The sequence below is a fragment of the Colias eurytheme genome, chromosome 24 (genome assembly GCF_061535395.1).
Source record: "Colias eurytheme isolate Ceu_HAF_F1 chromosome 24, ilColEury1 Martin Lab GWU primary, whole genome shotgun sequence".
NCBI classification, from domain to species: Eukaryota; Metazoa; Arthropoda; class Insecta; order Lepidoptera; family Pieridae; genus Colias; species Colias eurytheme.
The window spans coordinates 5,008,350-5,014,912 of NC_143003.1; the positions used below are offsets into that span (position 1 = coordinate 5,008,350).

Consider the following 6,563-nt stretch of genomic DNA (forward strand, 5'->3'; position numbering starts at 1 on the left):
AAAATAATAAGAAATGATTGTATAAAGTTGGCGCGGAGAACCCCGAACCATGTATTCGTGAATTCGCAATTATATTTCTGTTCTGAGTCGATAAAGCATACGTGAAACAATAGAAAATAAATAAAAATGCGTATTCTCAACATATTCATAACAACAAAAAACATCTGACGTGAGTTGTTTACTTAAGCGTGACGTCATGCGTGTTTTAGTCAAAATGGCCAACTGCAGTATTTCAATGTTTTATTTTATTGATAATCTCATTAATCTTAATGTTTTTAAGATTTCTAAGTCACTATATGTAATTTATCTATTATACATTTTCCCTTAAAAACACTAATACGATCATTTATGGATACTGTCGTCATGCCTAATGCCTATCAACAAAAATATGACATCGGTATTTGACATTAATCGAATTATAAACTATTCTTTACGTAATATTTAAATTGTACATAACATTTACTTTTATAATCTTATCTTACTAATATTATAAATGCGAAAGTTTGTGAGGATGTGTGTGTGTTTGTTACTCTTTCACGCAAATACTACTGAACCGATTACAATGAAATTTAGCACACATATAGAGGATAACTTGGATTAACACATAGGATAGGTTTTATCCCGGAAATCCCACGGGAACGGGAACTATGCGGGTTTTTCTTTGAAAACGCGGGCGAAACCGCGGGCGGAAAGCTAGTATTTCATAAACCACCGGTTTTTATTCTTGTATAGTTTCGAACACGACAAAATACTTACGTACATTACTTTATTCTATCACTATCAAATCAAAATACATAATATTATATTGTGTATTCAAAATGTATAGTGCATGGTATAGTGCTATATTTTATATGCATATTCCACTTATAATTCAAAAATGGCTGAACGGATTTCCATCATTTTGGATTAGTTGTAACTTTTATATTAAATTGTTTTCACTTGAATTGTGTTAATAATATTAATATTTGTTGTTTTTATAGAAAATGTTTACAACACATGTTTTAACTTTGTTGTTTGACTACTCACCACTAGATGGCGCCCAAATTTACGCTCAATATCTTTATGGAATGTTCTGGATTGTTCGAGAACCTTCTATAGATTTTATTGTTAATCGCACTATTTATATGGAATAAGCAATTATTTGTTATATAAAAAAGTAGAAAATAATAAAATTGTTTGCTTCAACCCAGCTTTCATTCATTATTTTCAAGATTTATACAAAAATAAAATTAAGTCTAGAACTTTCGAACTGTATCCGGTAAATGGTTTATCTTCTCGCCGCTATAAGCGCTAGTCGTTTCCGAATTGCCTTTTTATCGTTGAAAAGTACATCTAGAAATATGTTCTACGAATATTGATTTTCTGAACAGTATGCACTTTTTACTTGCTTATAATGTATTTACGATACAAGCATTATTCATTATATGAAAAGTTTATGATTATTCGTTTTTGGACTCAAAAATATATATAGTAACACCTAGGTACTTATTACTACACATTATTGTTTTATTTGGTCTATTGTAGTACATACTATCTCGATGATTTTTAATAACCATAAAGCTTCCAACGTAGGTATAAAAATACTTCTTATAAAATTTAACGGGAATCTGAAAACTAAAATTTATTTTATTTAGCACTAACCAGCACGTCATTTTTGTTGTTAGTACTTAAGTACATACCTACCTACCGACTTGTACATTATACATTACCTATATCGTAGTATATTATTATTAGTCTGTGCCTATATACAATATATACAATACCTATGCTAAACCTGCAATAATTAATAATCTGAGGCAACAAATACCTAGTACTATAACATGGTACTAACTCAAATACCTACATAGCATTTTTTATTAACTTTTATCTGTAAGTAATAAATAAAAACTTTAAAAACGATCAATGTCAGATAATTTGAAATCTAATTACTTAATTTTTTTAAGTTAAATTCTGATAAGAAAATACACCGGTAAATTGTACCGGCAAAGACCGGAAATAATGAACTTTACTACTTCGCAGACATAAACGTGCCGTACCTATATAACCTAAAAATTCTATCGTGATTCATATCAGCTGATATCAATGAAACGTTGAACTCATTCGATTTTACAGATTTAACTAAGTGAAATGGTCAATGATAAAAATACCTTTTATACACTACCTAGGTAGGTTCCAGGAACTAATTTGCTTATAAATACTTGTCATAGAATTTGGCGCGAAAAAATCTGTGCCTCCAGTGAATAAGGGAGTAAGACGAGTTATTCCCTTTGGTTTTTATTGCACCATTGGATTCAGCTCGTCAAAATACACAACATATCAAAAGGTCATATCTCTAGCTGCGTCCTAACCCATTTTTTCGAATGACCCAAACGGTATAAGTAGGGTGTGATTAACGGTATAAGTTACCTTATCCATCATTTTAGGCAATCGCAAAGGAACTATTCGTCTCGAGTCAAAAGTACCCACGAACACAAAGACGTATGTGTAGTTATACTTTTTGAATAAAGACTTAATTCATTTTGTTCCATCAGTCCTAACACAATTTTAGTATAAACGCATTTGTGTCATTTTTCTAACATGAGCATAAAGGAACAACTCTTTTAGTGTCATTGGTTCAAGTGACGACATGAGACAGTTTGGCATTAATGCCGTGTTGGCTGTTGCTATTGGTCTATTAATTGAATACTGCACGGAAACAACACACACTATTCCTTATTATTTTTAAATCGTTTTTTCAATAAATCTGCAACAACAAATCTTTATATTTTTTAAAAAAGGTATTTATCAGTTAACTTGGGATACTAATATATTTCTATGGAAATTAACTACTTTTTGCAATAGATATTAAAAATACAGTTAACACATTAAGTGCATTTAATGATATTATACTCATTGTTTATATAAATACAGAACGATAATTGAATCATCTAAAAAAAACCAACAAAAATGTTAAACTTATATTTTCTTCTTATAATTGGGTAAGTTTTTAAAAAATAACTCGTTTTTAATCTTTTTTTTAAATTATCTAACTACAACAATCAAGACAATAATACTATAGTCTATAATAGTCGCATAAAAAAAAGTATTTATAACCAGTCTTGACAATTATGAATATCGTTTTCTCCGCATATAGCGTTTTAGCCACTGTGCTTTGGTAATTTGCTTTTTTTTATAGGAAAAAAATCCGCAATATCGATACTTCTTTGGTCCTGCATTTTCGTAAACATTTTATGGATACTCTGGTACCACATATTTTGAAAAAAATTGGGCTTTTGTCACGTAGAGTCTCTTCAAAGTGCGTGCCACAAGTCGTATTTGCATCCAAGGCACCTTCAAATCTGTGCTTAATTTTTTCATAAAATCTTTGCGGCTCATTGTATTTTCTTTATTTATCTACATTATTTTAATATTATATGATATAGAAATTGTTAAAATTCTATATCATGCCGTAAAATATCGCCACTGACCACCTATAACTTTTCCTGTATTAACTGAACATACAGGAATATGGTTTTCGGGCTACTCTTATCTCTTTATAGTGCTTGTATCCTCAATGTATACCAACCACCATGACATTGTGGCATTGCCACTTTTATTATCTGTGGCGTTCCGAAACGGAACGCACTTGATCGAATTTTAAATTGATTCGACGATTAATTTTCACTAGGACAATAGTTAATACGCAAAACGCAATACGCAGTTGATACGTATTTAATACCAATACTCAATGATTGTCTCCTGCTAACCTGTACAGACTAGACTCATTGTGGTGACTGGTGAAACATTGTATAGCATTAACAACATAGTACTGTATTATTGAAAGATCGATTAAAGGTTTATTTTACAATCTACGACTTTCATTATACATGGGTAACAAAACCCCATAACATATTCGGTTTTACTCCAGACAACATCTTCAGCCACCCAATCCCCTTGCTTGAAGTCCAAATCCAGCGGAGGACAATAATCGTCATTTACTAAAATTGAAGGTTTTTCGTCCTAGTATAAAAGTTGTCTGGATCCCATTTTGTACTCAATCTATAGATATCATGTGAAATAAATCACAAAATAAAAATTTGAAACAATCTTAAAAGTTACAAAAAGCCTAATTATACGTCAAAATGACGCACAACATCCTCTTCACAACCAAATTGCGGAATTTACCTGGATGAGCCAACTATGTACTGCTAGGTCTAGACGGCTAATAAGTTGGTTCTGGATTTGTCAGCGATTCGATGGTAAATATAGAAGAGTTCATACGTCAAATTTACGTAGATTGGACTTCTAGGGTTATATGCATAAATAGCTAAATTTTGTTATGTTTTTGTTATCTAATAACGATAAAAAAACCCGTTGATTTCATTCGTTTTTCAAGCTACGTGCATAGTTTTTCCACTAAAATGCCTCAATTGAGTCATAAAGTACACAAATTTCAAGCATAATAAGTCACATCATTTCTATAAAACCAAAACTGGCAATAATATAAGTCGTGTTGTGCGATTATGAACATAGTGCATAAGGGCATAAGTCGTTACATTGCAAAGAGTAAAAAAAAAAGTATGTGAATACATTGAGTTATTCCATGAAGTACTCGTTCATAAGGCCACAACTACAAAAAAACACGAAAAAAGTATATTTATGGGGTTGTTACAATATGTGTTCATATGTAAAAATATAGTCTAACATCATATCTTACACATACAAGCTTAAAATTTTGAATTAATCCATCAGTCCTCGGAATCACAGACACAATAGAAAATCTATTGTGTCGCGCCCCGATCGGGCCTTACGGTGGTCAATGGGTTAATAAAGATTTAGTATTGATATATAGTTTTTTGTCTCTCCTGAAAAGTGCTGTTTTTGAGTTATTCCCTTATTCACTGGAGGCACAGAAATAATACCTACGTAGGTACATCATAAAGGTAGGGATGATCATTACTAAAATTTTTCATCATTTGTCTGTTTCAAACAATTTAAATTAAATACATAAAAACATTTCGGTACATTGTTTAAATTTATAAATTAGGTACTAGCGTTAGGCCTAATTAGCTACTATTGAAGTATTGAATATTCTATGACATTACAGGTTTCAAAATGTATTGTATGTACGTAGACGTAGTATATTATTATTAGTCTGTGATTATAATAATTTATCTAAATTACTAAAGCGCCCTCTACTAGCTGTTATATTCTAAACATTTAAATATTACCCATAAAAAATTTTGTTTATTATCCTTTCCATTTCGTTTTTATTATTATTTCTTGAAGTAACTACATGATGTTTACGGAATTAATTATTAATATATAAATAATTAGTACTGTAAACCTTAGCCACACCCCGGACACTCCATACAAAATGATCGTTTTGACAGTCACACTGTAGAGACTGCAAATGTGTGTGTTAACGCTTTATGGTTGGCACATTTGTGACTAGCGTAAAAAAAAAATTCGCGTTTTTCTGATGAAATACATCGGTAAACAGCACAATATCTAACCATTTTCTACGAAAAACGATAATCACAAATCCAAAATAATAAAATTACTTTAAGTCAATTTGATTAATGTTGTCAATCTTCGTTGCGTATCGTCCTTGCAGAAAAATATGGCCCATTTTATGTCTGATCGCGCGGGGGTGAGGTAAGTTTAATTTTGGCGGGAGGCGGAGAGTGTCCGTTCTGTAGCGTTTAGCTACTATTATGTATTCTGTGCCTTAGCTTTCTTTAGGTTTTATTCGATCGCCATCTATTGGGCAGAGGTAATATGAGTTCTAATTTTAAAAACAGATATCTTCTTGAAGTATAGCTACTAGACGCTAGATGGCTCTGTATAAAATAACGTTCTTGAATATTCTACTTGTTTCGCGAATGTTATGGAAACCATGTTTTAACTATATAAGCGACGCTTTGCCTCGGCGCTGTTATTATTCTGAATTGAGAGCTTGAGCGAGCTTCGAAGTTCTTGCAAGTTGCAAGTGTGCTGTGTACCACAGTGTTTTAAAATGGCTCTATTACCTTATCTATTAGATTACGAGTTGAGGCCGAGACGACTTCACGATCAGCTATTTGGTTTGGATTTAGCGTCAGATGATTTCTTAACAGATGTCTTCGATCGTCCAATTCGCAACTATTTGAGACCTTGGCGTAACCTGTCAGCGTTATCCCGTGACGTCGGTTCCACAATTAAGTCGGACAAGGATAAATTTCAAGTTAATCTGGATGTGCAGCACTTTTCACCCGATGAGATATCAGTTAAAACCGCCGATAACCATATCATAGTAGAAGGCAAACACGAAGAAAAGAAAGATGAACATGGATATATTTCAAGACAGTTCAAACGTCGGTATCTTCTGCCAGAAGGCTGTAACCCAGAAATGGTGGAATCTAAATTGTCTTCTGATGGAGTATTGACGATAATGGCTCCGAAAACTTCAGGTGAAAAGGGAGAGAGGTCGGTACCAATAACACACACCGGGCCAGTTCGAAGGAAGATTCAAGGTGACGAGGAAGTCCAGAATGGACAGGAGGAAGGAAAAACTCCAATTAAGAAGAAGAAACGTTAATTTA

The 6,563-nt window shown here is 32.4% G+C and overlaps 1 pseudogene; it reads left to right on the forward strand.

The window, feature by feature from the left end:
- The first annotated feature begins 5,907 nt into the window (after positions 1-5,907).
- LOC149897967 (protein lethal(2)essential for life pseudogene) lies at positions 5,908-6,563 on the forward strand (annotated as a pseudogene).